The sequence below is a fragment of the Podarcis raffonei genome, chromosome 2 (genome assembly GCF_027172205.1).
Source record: "Podarcis raffonei isolate rPodRaf1 chromosome 2, rPodRaf1.pri, whole genome shotgun sequence".
Lineage (NCBI taxonomy): Eukaryota > Metazoa > Chordata > Lepidosauria > Squamata > Lacertidae > Podarcis > Podarcis raffonei.
The window spans coordinates 123,884,270-123,903,987 of record NC_070603.1 but is presented as its reverse complement, the minus strand read 5'-3'; the positions used below and the strand labels follow the sequence as shown (position 1 = coordinate 123,903,987).

Genomic DNA, 19,718 nt, shown 5'->3' with positions numbered 1-19,718 from the left:
TTTGAAACAAAAACAACATCCTTGGCAACACATTCATTTTTATCACAGCAATTCGGCCTAACAATGATAACTTCAAATTTGTCCATATTTCTAAATCCTTTTTCACTTCAATCCAACATTTTTCATAATTATCCTTAAATAAATTCACATTTTTGGCAGTCATGTTAACCCCTAAATATTTCACTTTCTTAACCAATGTTAGTCCTGTCTCCTCCTGAAACTTCTCTCTCTCATTCACAGTTAAGTTTTTCTCTAAAACCTTAGTTTTCATCTTGTTCAACTTAAAACCTGCTACCTGTCCGAATTCTTGAATCAGTTCCAATACCCTTTTAGTACTAGATTCTGGCTCCTGTAAAGTCAATACTAAGTCATCAGCAAATGCTTTCAGTTTGTACTGTTTAGCTCCCACTTGTATACCTTTAACCTCTTGGTCCTTTCTAATCATATTTAACAAAACCTCAAGGACCGATATAAAGAGCAATGGAGAAATTGGGCAACCTTGTCGTGTCCCTTTCTCAATCTTAAACTCTTCTGTCACTACATTGTTCACAATTAATTTTGTTTTTTGTTCTGAATAAATTGCACCTATACCATTTTCAGAACCTTGACCTACCCCCATCCCCTGTATATTCTTCTTCATAAAACTCCAAGAAATGTTGGATCTCCACTGGGTTCTGTATATTCTTTCCTTCCACTTCCAAATTCGTAATAGTATTGAGTTTTTGTCTTTTTTTCATTTGCCAGGCCAACAATTTTCCACACTTATTTGCTGATTCAAATGACTTTTGCCTCATCTGTTTGATCTTCCATTCTATTTCCTGATTCACCAGCTTCGTATATTGTACTTGGTATAACCTTATCTCTTTCAGGATCTCCTGTGACTTTGGTTTTGCTCTCAGTTTCTTCTCTCCTTCCTTTATTTTCCCCAGGATTTTATCCTTTTTTTCATTCTGAGTTCTCTTCTTAATTGCATTCTGTTGTATTAAAAATCCTCTCATAGCCGCTTTACTTGCATCCCAAATTACTCTTTTTACCACTGTAGTATTCATATTTATCTCGAAATAGTCTCTTAGAGTTTTTTTGGCCTTCTTGGTCACCTCTTCATTTCTGAACAAAGTATCGTTCATCCTCCATCTAAAGGAACCAATTGGCGTCAATTTCATTTCCATCTTCACAGCATTATGATCAGAACAAGTTTTGGGACAAATCTCCACTTTGCTGATCTTCGGAGCCAATCCCCTGGTTACCCAGATTTGGTCAATTCTTGTCCATGGCATTTTAGCCTTAGAGAAGAAAGTTCCCTCTCTTCCCAGAGGGTTCTTCATTCTCCAAATGTCAACTAAGTCCATATTTTCAGTCATGTCAAAAAAGGTTTTTGGTAGTCTACCGTCTTTGGTGACTACCTGTCTCTGTGCCTTGTCCATATTTGTAGACACCACTCCATTCATATCTCCCATCAAGATCATATTATAGTCCATATAGTCCATCAGGGTCTCGTGTAACTTCTTAAAAAACTCCGATTTTCCTTCATTTGGTGCATAAATACCTACAATCAAAATTTTCTCTCCTTGTGATTGAATTTCAATTGCAACAAATCTTCCTTGGTCATCTTTGAATATGAATTTCGGTGATAGGCTCTCCTTTGCATAAAGGACCACTCCTCTTTTTTTAACTTTATCTGATGAGATTAATTCTTGGCCCAGTCTTTTATTACTCAATATCTTCCTGTGTAGCCTTATCACATGTGTTTCTTGCAAACAAATCAAGTCCAAATGTTCTTTTTTCAATAAATGAAAGACTCTCCGCCTTTTTTCTGGGGAATTTAATCCATTCACATTCCAGCTAAAAACCTGCAATGCCATGATATTCCTCCAACTGCACCCAATGCTTGCTCTTCTTCTGTTGGTGGTGGTGGTGACACGTTCACTGGGAGATCCAATCCAAAGGATAATGCTGATATATCCAATATTCCCCTTTTTGGTGATCTTCTATCCAATGCTCTTTGCTCTAGTCCTCTATCTGGTGATCTTCTATCCGATGCTCTTGGCTCTTTTCCAAGTCCCTTCTGCAGATCTTCTTCATATTTATACAAAAACTTTACTTTATCTTCTACTGATCTTATTTTTATTTTCCTTCCTTTGAAACTGAAGGATAGACCTTGGGGAAACTCCCACCTAAAGATGATTTTATTCCTTCTCAGCAGGGCAACTATATCTCCGTAGTTAGGCCTAAGATCCAAAAGATATTTTGGGATGTCTTTAAAGATTTCCATTCTTGACTGTTGTACTTCTAAGTTCTTCTGGTAATGCCAACCCAATATTCTATCTCTCTCTTCTTTAGTTCAAAGGGTGATCAAGCAGTCTCTTATTCTATTCTTCTCTTTTTCCCCTCCTCTTCCAAGTCTGAAGGCCCTCACAATTCTAAACTCTTCTTGACCCAAGTCCAAGTCCCCAAAGTCAGCAAATTCCTGTGTGAGAAAGTCTATCAAGCTTTCCTTCTCCAATTCAGGTAGGGCTCTGATCCTCAGATTCGTCTGTTTTTCTTTAAGTTCAATCATAGAAAGCGTCAACTTATGATCATCAAGTTGCCTCTGTAGGGCTGGGACTCTCTCTCTCTCCAGTTGTGTCACTTTATATTCCACAGCAACGGCTTTCTCCCTAGCTTCCTCTGCAGTCTGCCGTATCAAAGTAGATTCCTGTATCAATTTCTGGATGGTTTTTGTATTAGTATTCACCTTTTGTCCCAGATTATTTATACTTTCTGTATTTAAATCGATTTTAATAGTTGCAGCATCCACTTTCGCATTTGTTGCGTCTGCTTTCTTGTTAAGCTGTTCCAATGAATCATTTATCTTATTTAATGCAACCGCTAAGGCCTCTTCTGTCGACATTCCTCTTGGTTTTGAATGTGCTGGTGCAGAAGCAGCAGCAGAAGAAGCAGGGGGGCCTGATGTTGAGCCTCTCCTGGGTTGCTGCCAAGTCCTCCCAGACCTTAATGTTTTTTCAGCAGTTGACTTGTCTGTTTTTTTCCTTTCCATTTGCCATAACACTTAAAAGATTCAAGGTTAGTCCCAGAGTCTCACAGTTTTTTATCTTGCAGCTGGAAATTCCCCTAGCCCAGCTCTTGTAAAGCAACCAGTTTCAAAGGCTTCCACTAGGGGGAAACAGTTTCTATTTATATTAGTCAGTAATGTCCTCTTTTAAACACAGTTCAAACAATCCAAAGTTAGTTTCAGTTTTCAGTTACTTTTACTCCTTTTTAAAAACAACCGGAGACAGTAGATACAATGTATTTCTCTTATTTAGCTAGCTATCAATGAACGTTCTAAACGCTGTCAATGAACCTTCTAAAAGACGTCAGTCCTGCTAGCAGCCCGTTTCCAGGGTCAGAGCGGCGGTATTTTAGCTCTCTTCGCTCTCTCCTGCAGGCATACTCAGTCCCCAACTTCCCCCCCTCTTCTCCTGCCTCCAAGGGGGGTTTAATGTTCTTTACCAGTGGAAATTTAGTCTTTTACGATAGGCTTTCCAAGACTTCAGCTTGCAGCCTCATTGCTTCAGTCTATTTACAAAAGGGGAAGGCGGGGGTAGTTGTTTATTATTATTATTATTATTATTATTATTATTAAATAATTTTTTATACCCCACCCATCTGGCTGGGCTTCCCCAGCCACTCTGGGCGGCTTCCAAAAAAAAAAATATTAAAATACTCTAATACATCAAACATTAAAAGCTTCCCTAAACAGTGCTGCCTTCAGATGTCTTCTAAACTATGTCTTCTAAATATAACTATGAATTGTTTTCTGTTTGTTTCTTTGTTTTTGTATATTGTTTTATATACCATAGTTTGTATCTGGTTCTTAAGGGGAGAGGGTCAGGGCAGCTGGGGAGTGGGTCCCAGTCAACAGAATGGCTGGGGCAGGTTCCACGGGTAGGGGGGATGTGCTGGGACACCCAATCTCAGTGATCACGGGTAGGAGGAGGAGTTACGCTAAGACCAGACCATGTCATTACTGAGGAGGCAGGTTTAGTTGTTGTTTGAAGACAATCCCTGCCTCCGGGTCTGGTCTTGACCAGGTGGATACCAAAATCAACAAGGTAGATCCACATGAACTGAAGTTGCTGCTGTGCAATGCCAGGTCAGTGATTTATAAGACCACTTCCATCCATGATCAAGTAATGGAGGACTTGCCCTGGCATGTGTGACAGAGACTTGGTTGGATGAAGCAGATAGGCATGTCCTTCCCATGTCCTTCCCACTGCTTGTCCACCAGGTTTCTCGTACGCACGCAACCCAGGTCATGTGGGCGGGAAATGGGGGGTTGCAGTGATTTTTAGGAAGTCACTAGCTTGCATCAGGTGTCCTACTGGATGTTCTGGAAGTTGGGCAATAGGGGCAGTACAGGATTCCTTTTGGTGTATTGGTGTATTGGATGTTCTCCTGGAGACACCTAATTTGGTTGTCCTACCTAGGGGATTTTAACATCCATGCCTGTTAGGATATTTCCGTTCCACCTTAAAAGGGAGCAGGATGTTTGTGTCACAGGCTGCGTATTTTCCTGTCTCACAGGATGTTTATGTTGTCTGTTCCTTTCGTTTTCGGCTGTTTTGCCTGAGCAGTCAGAGCAGACGGTCATGTCTTCTTTGTTCTGACCAACGCCAAATAAACTGTAAATATGCTCTCATGCTGTGCAACTTTTGCTGTGTGAATTCTGCTGATAGAGTGTGCACAAGTCCAAGAATGTGGCTATCTTTTCTTGAGGCTTCGTGTCGCTAAATTGCTGATATTGCCTGACTACGGGAGGTCGATGGATCGTCCGGCACCGAGCTTGGGGGCTCAGATGGACTTTATCTCCCTGGCAGTATCCCAACAACAGGTTTCGGGCCCAGATTCACGGCACTTGCAGGAGAGTAAGACAGCGACAGACTGCTGAGGTATGTGTTGGAAAAGCGAAAGCAGAGGCTTTTCTGTTTGCCGCGGAGTACGTCTTTGATGTCCGGCAAAGACTAATTGGCCTGGGAGCCGAGCCAGAGGCATCGTGATTTATGAGCTGCCGAGATAAGCCGTCTTTGAAGGCATAAAGGCTCACGTAAAAAGCTGGAATGGATGTTTTCCAAGCTTCGGAGGCCACTGAGTGCCCAAAGTTAAATCGGCACAATTATCAGAGCTGGGCAGAATGGTGTGAGAGTTTGCTGCGTCAGTTTGGAGTCTGGCATACTGTGTTTGAAGCCACTCCAGTTCCTCGGACAGAGAAATGGGAGGCCCAGCATTCGAGGGCCGTTGATATAATAGTCTTATCCGTCTCTCTGGAGGAAATAAAGACGCTTGCTGGAAATCTCACGGCACGTGACATGTGGGATGCTTTGAAAAAGGCCCACCTGCCAATCACCCCAGCCCAGGGTTTGAATGCATCGGAGGTCCTGGCTGTTTCCCAGAATGCTAGTGAATGCAGGGATGCTGAGGGCACCGGTTGCAAGCTGCAGGGGGAGCAGACTGCCACGTCATCCCAGGCAGCATTCCAGCCTCCAGGGGGAGCCAAGGAGTCGGCAGCTGAGAGCTCTGTTTCTCGTGAGAACCAAGGTCAGAGCGTTTGCAGAGGCCGGAAGGCCAGATGTAAACAAAGGATAAAGCCTGCAGATGGCCAGGAGCGGGGGGGGCAAGTTGCAAAAGCCCACGCCAGTGGAAAACAAGGCTATGTTTGCTGGCACAGCTCCACCAAAGGCTAAAGGCACGTCTGATGGCCAGGAGCAGGGGGGCAAGTTGCAAAAGCCCTCGCCAGTGGAAAACAAGGCTATGTTTGCTGGCACAGCTTCACCAAAGGCTAAAGGCAAGCTGCAAAAGCCCACGCCGGTGGGAAACAAGGCCAAGGCCAGGTTTGTTGTGGATTCTGGGGCGAGCCGCCATCTTTCGAAGGACCGCCATCTGTTTATCTCCTTCACACCTCAAGATGGAGAGATCCACCTGGCTGATGGAAGGACTTTGCAAATTGCAGGAGTTGGGACTGTGAAACTTGCAAGTCTGCACACTACCATCAGAAATGTACTTTTTGTTCCAGGAGCTGCGGACAATTTGATTAGTGTCCCACAGCTGACTGGGCGTGGTTTTGAGGTTTCCTTCAAGAGGACTGTCTGTGTCATCAGAAAAGGCAAAGAGGACATGTGGCATGCAAAGTTGATGGATGGTTTGTTCTGTCTAACATGATGACAATGCTGTTATGTCTAATGCTGATTCTTGTTGTGTTGCAGAAACTAACAAGGTTCTTCATGCAGGATGCATTCACGATGCACATAGAAGATTTTGTCACCTCTCTTGGCAAGCGCTAGCCAAGATGCCTGGGTTGGTTGAAGGTTTGGACATCAAACCCTGTAAATTTCACATGAAATGTGTATCTTGTGCAGAGAACAAGGTGAAGGTTGCTCCAAAAGGCAAGGAGTCTAGCAGGCAGGCTTCCAAACCCTACCAGCTAGTTCACGCAGACCTGGTAGGTCCTCTTGCGCCCTCTTTGGGAGGAGCAAGGTACTTCATGGTTCTAATTGATTCTTTTTCCAGGTACATTCATGTGTTTATGCTCGAGCAGAAATCGCAAGCATTTCCTAGGTTCAAGGCATTCTGTGCTTGGTTGGAGAATGCTCACGGTAAACGTATCGGCTGTCTGTTTACTGATCGAGGCGGGGAGTTCACTTCTCAGCAGTTTGAAACTTTCCTGACTGAGAAGGGAATCCAGCATGACTTGTCAACACCTAGATCGCCATGGATGAATGGGCTTGCGGAGAGAGCAAATCAAACATTGCTGCAAGGGATAAAAACCTTGTTGCATGATGCCAACCTCCCTGAGAAGTTCTGGGGGGAGGCTTTGGCGAATTTTGTTTATTCTTTTAACAGGAGACTGTCATCACCTATTGGCTGCACTCCCTATGAGAAAATGTTTGGGAGGAAACCTAATGTCAAGCACATGAGAATCTTTGGTTCTGACATGTGGGTACACACCCCACAAAGCAACAAGCTTGGGAAGCGTGGGGCACATGGTTTGTTCATGGGGTACGAAAAAGGTGCATACAGGGTATGGATGACTAACTCTAAATCCATAAAGTTCACAAGGAGTGTTGAGTACAATCCTAAGTGGGGGGAAAATGTGGGAATTTTCCAGAGTTACCCAGAGGAGGATGAAGGTGATGTGAAGAAAGCAGATCATGCTGAGAAAGCTGAGGAATCTGATGATGATGATGATGATGATGATGATGATGATGATGATCAGAGTTTGGATTCCAGTTCAGTGGGCGGCGCTGCTGCTGCTGTCAGTGACAGTGATGACACAGCAGACTACAAGAGTGCAAAAGCCTCAGTCAGACCATCTGATGAGTCTGACAATGAACTGGAAGAACCACTGTTCACCATTGGTCATTTTTCTCCTAAGAAAGAGGAGATGAGTCCAGAAGACTTGCGTCTGGTTCGCAGGTCTGAAAGGGCGACCAAAGGCAAACCTCCAAAGAGATTTGCTGATGAGTTTGCTAAGACGGCAACTACTGTTCTTAGTAGCTCAGAGAAGGTGAGGGAACCTTCAAGCTTCAAAGAGGTTCAGGAGTTAACCTCTAAAGATGCTGAGCCTTGGCTAAATGCCATGAAGGCTGAAGTTGATTCCTTGAACAGGAACCAAACTTGGGAACTGGTACCGGTAGTCCCAGGAATGAGACTGGTTGGCAGCAAATGGGTCTTCAAGGCCAAGACAGACCAGAATGGCAAGGTTGTCAGACACAAAGCCAGATTGGTTGCCAGAGGTTTTTCACAGGTACCAGGGCAGGATTACCACGAGACCTACTCACCCACGGTCAAATATGAGAGCATTCGGCTGATGCTCAAGATCGCTGCGGAGGAGAAACTGCATGTTTCCCATCATGACATAAATACAGCTTTTTGTACGGGATTTTGGGGGAGGAGTTGTACATGCTTCCACCTGACGGGATGCAGATACAGAAGGGAATGGTCTGTAAACTGCGGAAATCCTTGTATGGTCTCAAGCAGAGTGCCAGGTGTTGGAACACAAAACTCACTGAAACGTTGCTTTCTCTAGGTTTTCACCAGGGCAAAGCTGATCCGTGTGTGTTTGTCAAGGAGGAGGGGCAAAACAAACTGTATTGTTTATGTTTTGTTGATGATCTTCTGATGTTTTGGAAGAATCAGGCTTTTTACCAAAGCACCCTAGCTCAGCTGAAGGAGCACTTTGACATGAAGGATCTTGATGAGGTATCCAACCATCTTTCTCTGCAGGTGGAGAGGGACCAAGCAGGTAATTTTCTGGTACACCAAACACAGAAAATTGCTGATGTATTAACCAGGTTGAATTTGGTTGATGCAAACCCAGCAGACACACCGATGGTGACAGGTTACCAGGTAGATAGTACTGCTGAAGCGTTTTCTGACACAACGCTGTACAGATGCATTCTATTATTTTTTTTTTATAATATTTTTTATTACGTTTCTTTCCAACTTTTATACATTGCAAGCAAATAAGGAATTTACAAGAAACCATTTTTTTTTTTTTAACAAAAATCCCAATTTGGACTTCCCCACCCCTTCCGATTCTGCGTTCTTTATATTAACAATGTCAGCAATTTGTTACCTTATGTCATACCTTATTGTAACTTTTACATGTTATGTATCTAAATTCAATATATTATGTCACAGTTTTTATACCTTTAAAATAAACGTAACATGTTCAGTTCATATTATCTCCTTTTCTCTTTTATCACTTAGTTTACTATTTACTTAATCATAATTGCTAAAGCGTATCATTTCAAAATCATGCACAATCTTAAGATTCATACAGTTTATAATACTTTTGCAAGTAGTCTTTAAACTTTTTCCAGTCCGCCTCAGTTGTTTCTACATCCAAATCTCGGATTCTGCCGGTCAATTCAGCTATCTCCATGTAGTCCATCAACTGCGTCTGCCATTCCTCCAGCGTGGGTAAATCTTGTGTCTTCCAGTTCTTTGCGATAAGTATTCTTGCTGCTGTACTAGCATACATAAACAAAGTTCTGTCCTTCTTTGACACTTTCTGGTCTACCATGCCCAACAGGAAGGCCTCTGGTTTCTTGGGAAAGGTATACCTAAATATCTTTTTCAACTCATTATAAATCATTTCCCAGAAAGCCTTAACCCTTGGGCATGTCCACCAGAGGTGAAAGAAAGTCCCCTCTGCTTCCTTACACTTCCAACATTTATTGTCAGACAGGTGGTGTATCTTAGCTAACTTGACTGGGGTCATGTACCACCGGTATATCATTTTCATAATGTTTTCCTTCAAGGCCGTACTTGCCGTGAATTTCATTCCGGTGTTCCATAACCTTTCCCAGTCTTCAAACATAATGTTGTGTCCAACATCCTGTGCCCATTTAATCATAGCAGATTTAACTGTCTCATCCTGTAAGTTCCACATAAGCAGCAAGTTATACATTCTAGATAACAGCTTTGTCTTTGGTTCTAACAATTCTGTCTCTAGTTTCGACTTTTCCACCTGGAAACCAACTTTTTTATCCATTTTGAAAACCTCTTGAATTTGAGCATAATGTAACCAATCTCGCACCTTATTTTTTAGTTTGTCCTGGCTCTGCAACTTCCAATTGTCTCCAATTTTTTCAGTCAGTTCCCAATATTTCGGCCAATAGGCCTCCATATTGGGTCTTTTTCGGGCCTTGGCCTCCACTGGTGATAGCCACCTCGGAGTTTTACTCTCTAGTAAGTCTTTATATTTCATCCAGACTGCAAAAATTGCTTTTCTGACAATGTGACTTTTAAACAATTTATGTACTTTAACCTTGTCGTACCATAGGTATGCGTGCCATCCAAAAGCATTATTAAAACCTTCCAGATCTAGGACATCAGTGTTTTCCAACAAGAACCAATCTTTCAGCCAGCAGAAGGCTGCAGCTTCATAATACAACCTCAGGTCCGGCAGGGCAAACCCCCCTCTTTCTTTTGAATCTGTTAATATTTTAAACTTTATTCGGGGCTTTTTGCCCTGCCAGATAAATCTAGATATATCCTTCTGCCATTTTCCAAAGCAGTCCACTCTGTCCACGATCTGTAAGGTTTGAAACAAAAATAACATTTTCGGCAACACATTCATTTTTATCGCTGCGATTCTTCCCAACAAGGAAAGTTTCAATCTTGACCAAATTTCTAAATCCTTTTTAACTTCCAACCAACATTTCTCATAATTATCCTTAAATAAATTCAAATTCTTGGAGGACAAATAAATCCCAAGGTATTTCACTTTTTTAACCACATTCAGTTCTGTTTCTCTCTGAAACCCCTCTGTTTCTGTGTTTGTTAAATTTTTGGTCAGAACCTTAGTTTTTTGTTTATTCAACCTAAATCCCGCCACCCGACCAAATTCCGATATAAGTTCGAGAACTCTTTTTGTACTGGATTCTGGCTCCTGCAGTGTCAAAACTAGGTCATCTGCAAAAGCTTTCAGTTTATATTGTTTCACTCCGACCTCTATCCCTTGTACCAACCGGTCCTCTCTGATCATATTCAATAGCACCTCCAGGACTGAAATAAATAACAGAGGGGATAGAGGGCACCCTTGTCGTGTCCCTTTTTCAATTTTAAATTCCTCCGTCACCACATTGTTCACTATTAGTTTAGCTTTTTGTTCTGAATAGATTGCATGTAATCCATTCTCAAACCCCCGTCCCACTCCCATCCCTTCCAAGTTCTTCTTCATAAACATCCAAGATATGTTGTCAAATGCTTTCTCCGCATCAATAAAAATTAACACCGCCCTTGTGTTCCTATTAGTCTGCAAAAGTTCTAAAATGTCAATGATGTTTCTAGTGTTCTCATATAAATGTCTACCAGGGAGAAAGCCTGCTTGGTCTTTATGAATTACTTCATTTAAAACTTTTTTAAGTCTATTTGCCAAAATGTCTGCAAATATTTTGTAATCCACATTTAGGAGTGAGATGGGACGGTAGTTTTTAAGCTGAGTCTTTTCAGATTCTGACTTAGGTATCAATGTGATGAAGGCTTCTTTCCACGTTTCTGGTGCCCTCTTCCCATCCATGATCTGGTTACATACCTCCAACAAAGGTTGTATCAAATAGTCCTTCAGAACCTTATAATATTTGGAGGTAAGTCCATCCGGGCCTGGAGATTTGCCTAGTTGCATATTCTGAATGGCACCTTCAATTTCCTGTGAGGTTATTGTAGAGTTCAAGATTGATCTTTTATCTTGAGTTATTTTTGATAGTCCATTTGTCTTTAAAAATTGATCTATCTCTGATTCTTTCTGGGGCCCCTGTGCATACAGTTCTTTGAAGTATCTGTGGAAGCACTTCCTAATTTCTTCTGGTTTCTGTACCATCCTTCCATCAATCTCTAGGTTTGTTATCGTATTTAACTTTTGTCTTTTTTTCAGCTGCCAAGCTAATAGCTTTCCACATTTATTTGCTGATTCAAAGGATCTTTGCTTCATCTGTTTTATTTTCCATTCAATCTCCTGATTGATCAATTTTGAATATTCTGCTTGGTGGAATTTAATTTCTCTCAGCACCTCCTTGGACTTTGGTTTGGTTCTCAGTTTTTTCTCTCCTTGGTATATTTTCTCCAATATTTTGTCCTTCTTTCCATTCCAGAGTTTTTTCTTGATTGTATTCTGTTGTATCAGAAACCCTCTCATAACAGCTTTGCTTGCGTCCCAGATCGTTCTTTTTTCAACTGTAGTATTCAGATTTATCTCAAAATAGTCCTTTAATGTTTTTTGGGCCTTTTTCACAATCTCTTGATCTCTTAGTAGTGTGTCATTCATTCTCCATCTGAAGGAACCAGGTTGAGTTAATCTAAGTTCTATTTTCAAGGCATTATGGTCGGAGCATGTTTTTGGGCAGATTTCCACCCTTTTAATCTTGGGTGCCAGCCCCCTGGAGGTCCAGATTTGGTCGATCCTTGACCAAGACAGGTGGGCCTCAGAGAAAAAAGTTCCTTCTTTACCTAAGGGATTCTTTGTCCTCCATATGTCGATCAAATCCAGATTGTCAGTCAATTCGAAAAAAGTTTTGGGCAGTCTGCCGTCTAATGTTAAGTTTTGGTTGTAAGACTTATCCATGTGTATAGACACCACTCCATTCATATCTCCCATCATTATGATGTTAGCATAATCCAGATAATCCAGCAACGTCTCATGCAGCTTCTTGAAAAATTCCGATTTCCCGTCATTTGGAGCATAAATTCCTAAAATCAATATTTTTACTCCTTGGGTTTGAATTTCAATTGCCAAAATTCTTCCTTGTTCATCCTTAAATAGAAATTTAGGTGTCAGGCTCTCCTTGGCATAAATCACCACTCCTCTTTTCTTTACTTTGTCAGACGAAATAAATTCTTGGCCTAATCTTTTGTTAACCAAAACCTTCCTGTGGAGCCTAGTCACATGGGTTTCTTGTAGGCAAATAATGTCCAATTGTTCTTTCTTCAATATGTGAAATAACCTCCTTCTTTTCTCCGGGGAATTTCCGCCATTTATATTCCAACTGAGTAGCCGCAGAGACATCCTGAACTATTCTGCTACACCTAGAGCGGTGTGTCTTCTTTCTCCTCTGGTTCCGAAGGTGCAGGTATTGCTCCACCTGGGTTGGGTATAGGCCAATTAGCTGCTGCTTCTTTTTGGAGATCTTCTCCGTGATCGTGCTGGAACTTTTGTAGGTCCTCTGGTGATCTTATTTTAACCTTCTTCTGTTTGTAAGTAAATGATAGCCCTTGTGGGAACTCCCACCTGTAAGGAATTGTGTTGAGTCTCAACAACTTAGCCAATTCTGAATAGGTGGCTCTCAAGTCCAATAACTGTTTAGGAATGTCTCGGTAAATTTCCACCCTTTTCTCTTGTATCACAATTGAGTTTTTGAAGTGTAGGCCTAATATTTTATCTCTCTCCTCCCTTGATCTCAAAGCTATTAGGCAGTCTCTGGATCTATCTTTTCTTACTAATCTTCCCAACCGAAAAGCCGATACAATTTTGAAGTCACTTTCTTCTTTTAAGTCCCAGAACTTTGTAAACTCTGTTGTCAAAAGTCCTATTAGGTCTTCTTGTTCAATTTCTGGGACTCCCCTTAGTCTGAGGTTGGTCTCGCGATTTTTCAATTCCACCAACGAAAGATAGGTTTGTTGGTCCCCTATCTGTTTATGGAGAGGCTTGACTTCTGCTTTAACTTCCTCGACTTCTTTTTTAGCTGATGTTGCAATTTGAACGGCTTCCCCTGCCAGTTTACGATTCTCTTCTGTTGCTCCTTGCAATTTTTCAATTGCTTGGGTATGTTGGGAAACCTGATCTGTCAATTTCTGGATCGAGGATGTTGCTTGGTCAATTTTTGTTGATTGATTATCAATTTTTTGATTTATTGCTGACAATTGTTCCAAAACTTGTTTCAGTACTGCCTCAGCTCCTCCTGCTGCCATATCTTCCTCTTCAGATTTTTCAGGCTTTTCGGTTTCTACTTTTTGTGTCGCAAGCACAGCTGGAACTGATAGTCTACGTCCCTGAGTTAAAGTTGTTTGCAAAAGCTGTGCTTGCTTTTTTACTTTCTCTTTCTCCTTAGCTTCCTTAGCTTTGGCTGCTCTTGTCTTTCCCGTGCCACTCATCAGTCAATGTTCAAGGTCAAATGTTGTAATCCCATGGGAAAGGCAAGAGTACAGATGCATTCTAGGCAAGTTGAATTTCATTGCTAGATGTTCAAGACCTGACATTGCTGTAAGCACTAACCTGCTTAGCAGACATGCTAACAATCCTACTGTTCAGGATTGGAAAGCTCCGAAGCGCATAGCCCGGTATTTGAAAGGGACTATGCACTACAGGCTGAGGTTCACCAGTCAGAAGACTGGAGGTCTTGAAATCTTTGCAGATGCAAGTTTTGGAAGTGACACCACGGATGGTACAAGCACTTCTGGAGTATGCTACATGTACAACCACTGCCTGTTTGACTGGTTGTGCAAAAAGCAGACGACAGTTAGCCTAAGTTCCTGTGAAGCAGAACTCAATGCTCTGTCATTTTCACTCATGGATTGTGAATGGTTGATGCAACTGTTTAAGGACATTGGGGTTTCTGTGAAATGTCCTATACAAGTGTATCAAGACAATAGATCTTGTTTGGCTTTGCTGAACTCGGAGAGTTGCAAGCAAAGGACCAAGTACTTGCAGATTAAGCTACATCGTGCAAGAGAGTGTATTCAGAAAGGACTCATTCAGGTGTCCTACATGCCAGGAAATGAAATTCCTGCTGATCTGTTGTCTAAGGTTGTTAACAGAGAACAACTTAAGGTTTACGCACAAAGGTTGCAATTGGGTTGAACCACAGGTACTACAGGTTACACGGAAAGGGGGAGGATGTTAGGATATTTCCGTTCCACCTTAAAAGGGAGCAGGATGTTTGTGTCACAGGCTGCGTATTTTCCTGTCTCACAGGATGTTTATGTTGTCTGTTCCTTTCGTTTTCGGCTGTTTTGCCTGAGCAGTCGGAGCAGACGGTCATGTCTTCTTTGTTCTGACCAACGCCAAATAAACTGTAAATATGCTCTCATGCTGTGCAACTTTTGCTGTGTGAATTCTGCTGATAGAGTGTGCACAAGTCCAAGAATGTGGCTATCTTTTCTTGAGGCTTCGTGTCGCTAAATTGCTGATATTGCCTGACTACGGGAGGTCGATGGATCGTCCGGCACCGAGCTTGGGGGCTCAGATGGACTTTATCTCCCTGGCAGTATCCCAACAATGCCGAAACGACCTTAAGAAGGGGCCGCTCGGGACTTCATGGAAAACATGGCCTCAGTGGGGCTGTCACTGAATAAGTTTGGCCCAACTCATAGTCACGGACATGCCTTAGACCTGGTGTTCAGCTCTATTGACATGGGTGATCTGATATTAAGTAAAAGCGAAACTAAAGAAGTGCCATGGTCAGATCACTTCCTAGTGCAACTGAACTTCTCCTCAACCCTTCCCCTCTGCAGGTAGGTGGGATGCTTTATCTCATGTTAATAGCCTTCCAGATGATTCCTTGGTGGCCTGCTGGAATGCGGAGTTAACCAGGGCTATTGACTGTCTGGCTCTGAAGTGCCCTCTCTGATTGCATGAAGCCCGGACAGCCCTGTGGTTTTCCCCGGAGCTGAGGGCAATGAAACAATTGCTGAGATGGCTGGAGCGCCAGTGGTGGAAAACCCATTTTGAATCTGACCGGATGTGGGTTAGAGCTCAACATTGAGCCTACAAAGTGGTGATAGTAACGGCGAAGAGGACTTTCTTCACCACCTCTATCGTATCTGCAGAAAATAGCAGCAGGAGACTCTTTCAGGTGGTTCGCAATTTAACGGAACCACTTTTGCCACTGGGGCCTGGTAAAGACCCCAATATCTTCTGCAATGATTTTGCAAAGTTTTTTGCAGATAAAGAGGTAGACTCCACCATGGGAGCAGGGCCAGGGCGGGAGAGTGCTAGAGTCCTGTCTAGCCTTGTTACATGGGATCAGTTCCAATCTGTTACCTCCGAGGATGTGGACAGGCTGCTTGGACAAGTGAAACCGACCACCTGTCTCCTTGATCCTTGCCCATCCTGGCTGATAAAAGCGAGCTAGGAATGGGCCAGATTGTGTCAAAGGTGTCTTTTTTGGAGATAACTTTGATTAGACACTGATGGCATGTGAGGCATTATGACAGAGTAGTGGTCCAGATGTTATTGATCCAAACCTCTATTGTTATTTTAGAGGTTTCCTTCCATCATGGGCTGTGAACAGAAAGGAAATTAATTCTTTAGTTTGAAGCGTAGAATATGGGGTCAAATATGGTTATAATAAGGTAAGTGCTGAATTAGGACAGATAGACTGTTTAAAGATTTTGGAGGTCAGATAAAAAGCTCTTCCCCAGAAGACATGGACCATGGTACACCCCCACCAAACGCGAAAGTAGGAATCCGAGACCTTCGGCATGCAAAGCAACTGCTCTACCACTGAGCTGCCCCCCCCCCGAAAATATAGCAAAGTCTAACTTTCTCCATCAGCTCCCTCTTTTTTAAAAAAGGTACCCGTTGAAATGACACTGGACAACCATTTAGGGTTGTCTTGTTACTGCTCTAAACCCCTTCCCAGGAGGAGGCTTTTCAGAAATTGGGGGGGGGGTCGTCTTTCGCTGGCGGGAATTGAACCCATAAATTTCTCATTAAATAAACGGGAATATAGAGCTCGGTTGCTGTCAAGGGAATTTCTGTTTGCAGGGAGGGGGAGGCGGATCTCCTGCCCCTCCCCCTCCCTCTGGGTCAATGAGCTCCGCTTCCTAGAAAGGTAGGAAGTTTTTTTGGTGGGGGGCAATTTGGAGGGGAGGGGTCTCCATCGTCATTCCCGGAAGAGAAGCGGGCTTGGAGAAGAGGAAAAAGAGGTGCCGCATATTTGGGGGTTATTGGGGGTGTTGTGGGAGAAGGATTTGCTTTCCCTCCCCCTGAATCTACAAATGGCAGCTGGGAAAGGAGGCGCGAGGATTTGGGAGGGGGGACAATGAAAGGAAAGCAGGGAGAGGCTTCGCCCTTTCTCTATGGGAATGGGGGGCGGGCGGGATGCAGACCACCTGGCTACAAAGAGGGGTCTCCCCCCCCCAACAGGGTTTGCATTGCAAGGCCCTTTTCGAAGCGCAGCGAAGACACTTGAGACGAACCAGAAAAGGGTGCCCCCCCAGTGGAACTTAATTACAAAGGGATTTCCAGCCCCACCCTGTGCATGTTGAATCAGCAGTTCAAAGGGGGGGGCAGCCCCATTCCACCTCGTGATGCTCCTCTCTGTTTAACACCCTCCATCTCCCTTCTCACTCCTGCCCCCCCCATCGCTCCCCCCAGGCTCTGCCTCCTGCGTCAGGGAGCCGGTCTGGGCGGGAGGGGGGGCTGAGCTCCTCCAGGACCCTGACCTGCCCCCCTCCGAAATGTGCTGCTGAGGCCCCTGGCTCAGTGGGTCGGAGATCGTGAGGGCAAGCAGGGGAGAGGAAGTCTCTTTTGGTGCAGTGGAAGCAGCTGGAGAGAGGGAGATTTCGAGTGGGGGGGTGAGAGATGGACAGTGTCAAGGGAAATCGGCCTCCGGAGCTTCCTGAGTAAGAGGCTGATGTGAGAAGGATTTCATAGAATCATAGAGCTGGAAGAGACCCATAAGGGTCATCTAGTCCAACTCCCTGTAATGCAGGAATTTCAATGGGTGTCCTCTGAGCAGGGCTAACAGCTGATGCATCCCGATGTCTGATTGAAGCGCCATTTAAAGCAGGAGGCCACTACAGAATCACAGACCTGCAGAGTTGGAAGGGATGCTGAGGACCACCTAATCTAGTTCAACCCCCTGCAAGGCAGGAATATGCAAGCTGTTCCATACAGGGATCGAACCTGCAACCCTGCCATGATCAGCACTGTGCTCCATCTAACTCAACACTCTCTACACCAGAGCTTTCCAAATTCTTCATGTTGGTGACACGCTTTTTAGACATGCATCATTTCGCGACACAGCCATTCAGTTTCACTAGTAAACTGGAGGTTAAACTAACGCCTTTTGCAGCCCCAGGAGGACTGTAGGGAGTGTTTGTGCAACACACCTACACACTGCAGCGGCACAAAGTTTGGAAAGCTCTCCTCTACCCTGACGGACGGTGGCTCCCCCAGGGTTTCAGAAAGGGGTCCCTGCCTGGAGAAGCTGCCGTAGACTGAACCCAGGGCCTTCTGCCTGCAGGGTGCATGCTCTGGCCCTGAGCTGTAGCCCCAACTGAGCCCTTCAAGCTGAGGCTGTGGGGGCGGAAAGAAAACAGAAAGCACAAGGTGGATGGTATATGACACCAGTTAAATTGGCAAAAATGTACAAAACTTGTAACAAATGTTGGAAATGTAAAGAGAAAGAGGGTACATTTATTCATATGTGGTGGGAGTGTAAGAAGGTGAAGGGGTTCTGGGAAATGATATATAATGAGTTAAAGAAAATGCTGAAATATAGCTTTGTAAAGAAACCAGAAACCTTCTTACTGGGAATAACTAAAAATGAAATAAATAAGAGGGACTGTAAACTTTTTCAGTACGCAATAACAGCAGCGAGAATATTGATGGCCCAAAAATGGAAACAAGAAGAACTACCGACTTTGGAAGAATGGAGAACAAAACTAACAGACTATGCAGAACTGGACAAATTAACTGGAAAAATCAGACTTCAAAGAGACCATAAGTTTCTAGAGGACTGGGGGAAATTCAGGGAATATTTGAAGACTGTATGTGAGGAACAAACAACGCTAGTGTGTTTTAAAGAAGCTTTGTGAAAAAAATAAGGAATATTGCAAGAATGTAAATGAGGACAGAAAATTTTTACTTAAAGGCGATATTATAATTAAGGAATGTGAAGATAGAAATTTAACTACGGATGATTGTCAGAGGAGTTGAGGGAGGTTCAATAAGTCAAAATATGTGATTTGGAAAATTGTATGATTGGAGATATTATGAAAAAATTTAATAAAAAATCTATTAAAAAAAAGAGAGAAAAGAAGGAAGGGGGAGGCCCCCCAACATCCCCTTTCAGAAATCCTAGTCTGGCCGGCTGAGGTTGCTTTGGCACAATGGAAAGAGCCTTGTTGGGTTTCCCATGTTGGGGGTGCACTTGGGTTTGCTGTGCTGATTTGTTCCCCAAAACTGGAGGGAAGAGGAGCATTCCTGATTTCCTGAAGCATGAAAAAGCACCTTGTCTGTTTCCCCCTTGCTTGGCAAGGGAAATGGGCCCATGGATGGCAGGAATTGAAACTGATCAAGGTCTCAGGAGCCCTTCAAAAGCTTCAAGGCAAAGACTGGAGGAATTAAAGAATTGCCCCCTCTCCAGCTGGACTTGGGGGAAAGAGGAGGGGGGATGAGTTTTTAATGCTGTTTCTTTCCAAAAAGAGGCTTCTCCAGACATCCTCTTGGGACTTTGTCAGAAAGGAGAATCAAAGCTCCCAGGGGTGGGAGATCTGGCCTGCCTTGCAGGATTGGCCCAGCACAGAGGTGCTGAGGGACTTTCTCTGCCGGTGCTGCCAGCCTCACTCCTGCCTGGCCTCGTCCCCATCCAGGTTGCCAGGAGGGTCTTATAATACTGTAGGTGTTCTAAAGACCACCACCTGAGCGATGCTCAGAACCCTGCAGGGTGGGCCAGGATGACAGCCAGATTGATGGGCAGGGCCAGAGGACAGAGTTGGTCGGGCTATGGGGCTGACTCTGAGCTTTGTCCAGGAGCTGCCTGGACAGGGATTTTTCCCAGCCCCACAAAAAAAACCTCAGGAGGCAGCTGGGATGCATTGGAAAGAGGGTGTGGCACTGGGGAAGTTCCTGAGGGCCAGAGAGAGAGAGAAAGGACTTGAGGACCAATTTAGCCTACTCTGGTCTGAGGTTCCCCACCCTGCCGTTTGGGTGCTGGGCTTCCACCAGGGAGACCCTGTCTCCCATCCCCATTCTCAGAAGGGATGCCCTGTGCCCAGTTTGGACCCCCTGATTATTTCTCCTCCTGTCCTTCCTCACAGTGTAGGGAAGATAAAAGGGGACACACACACACACAGGTTCCTAAGAGGAAGGACTAGGGGGCCATAAGCCACTGAATTCATATCTCTGTCCCCTAAACTACAATCCATGTTAGTGCATAAAAGGTAAAGGTAAAGGGACCCCTGACCATTAGGTCCAGTCGTGACCGACTCTGGGGTTGCGGTGCTCATCT

At 43.9% G+C, this 19,718-nt stretch overlaps 1 pseudogene; it reads left to right on the top strand.

The window, feature by feature from the left end:
• Positions 1-19,718, top strand: part of LOC128409371 (gastrula zinc finger protein XlCGF57.1-like) — a 50,286-nt pseudogene that overhangs the window by 11,682 nt on the left and 18,886 nt on the right.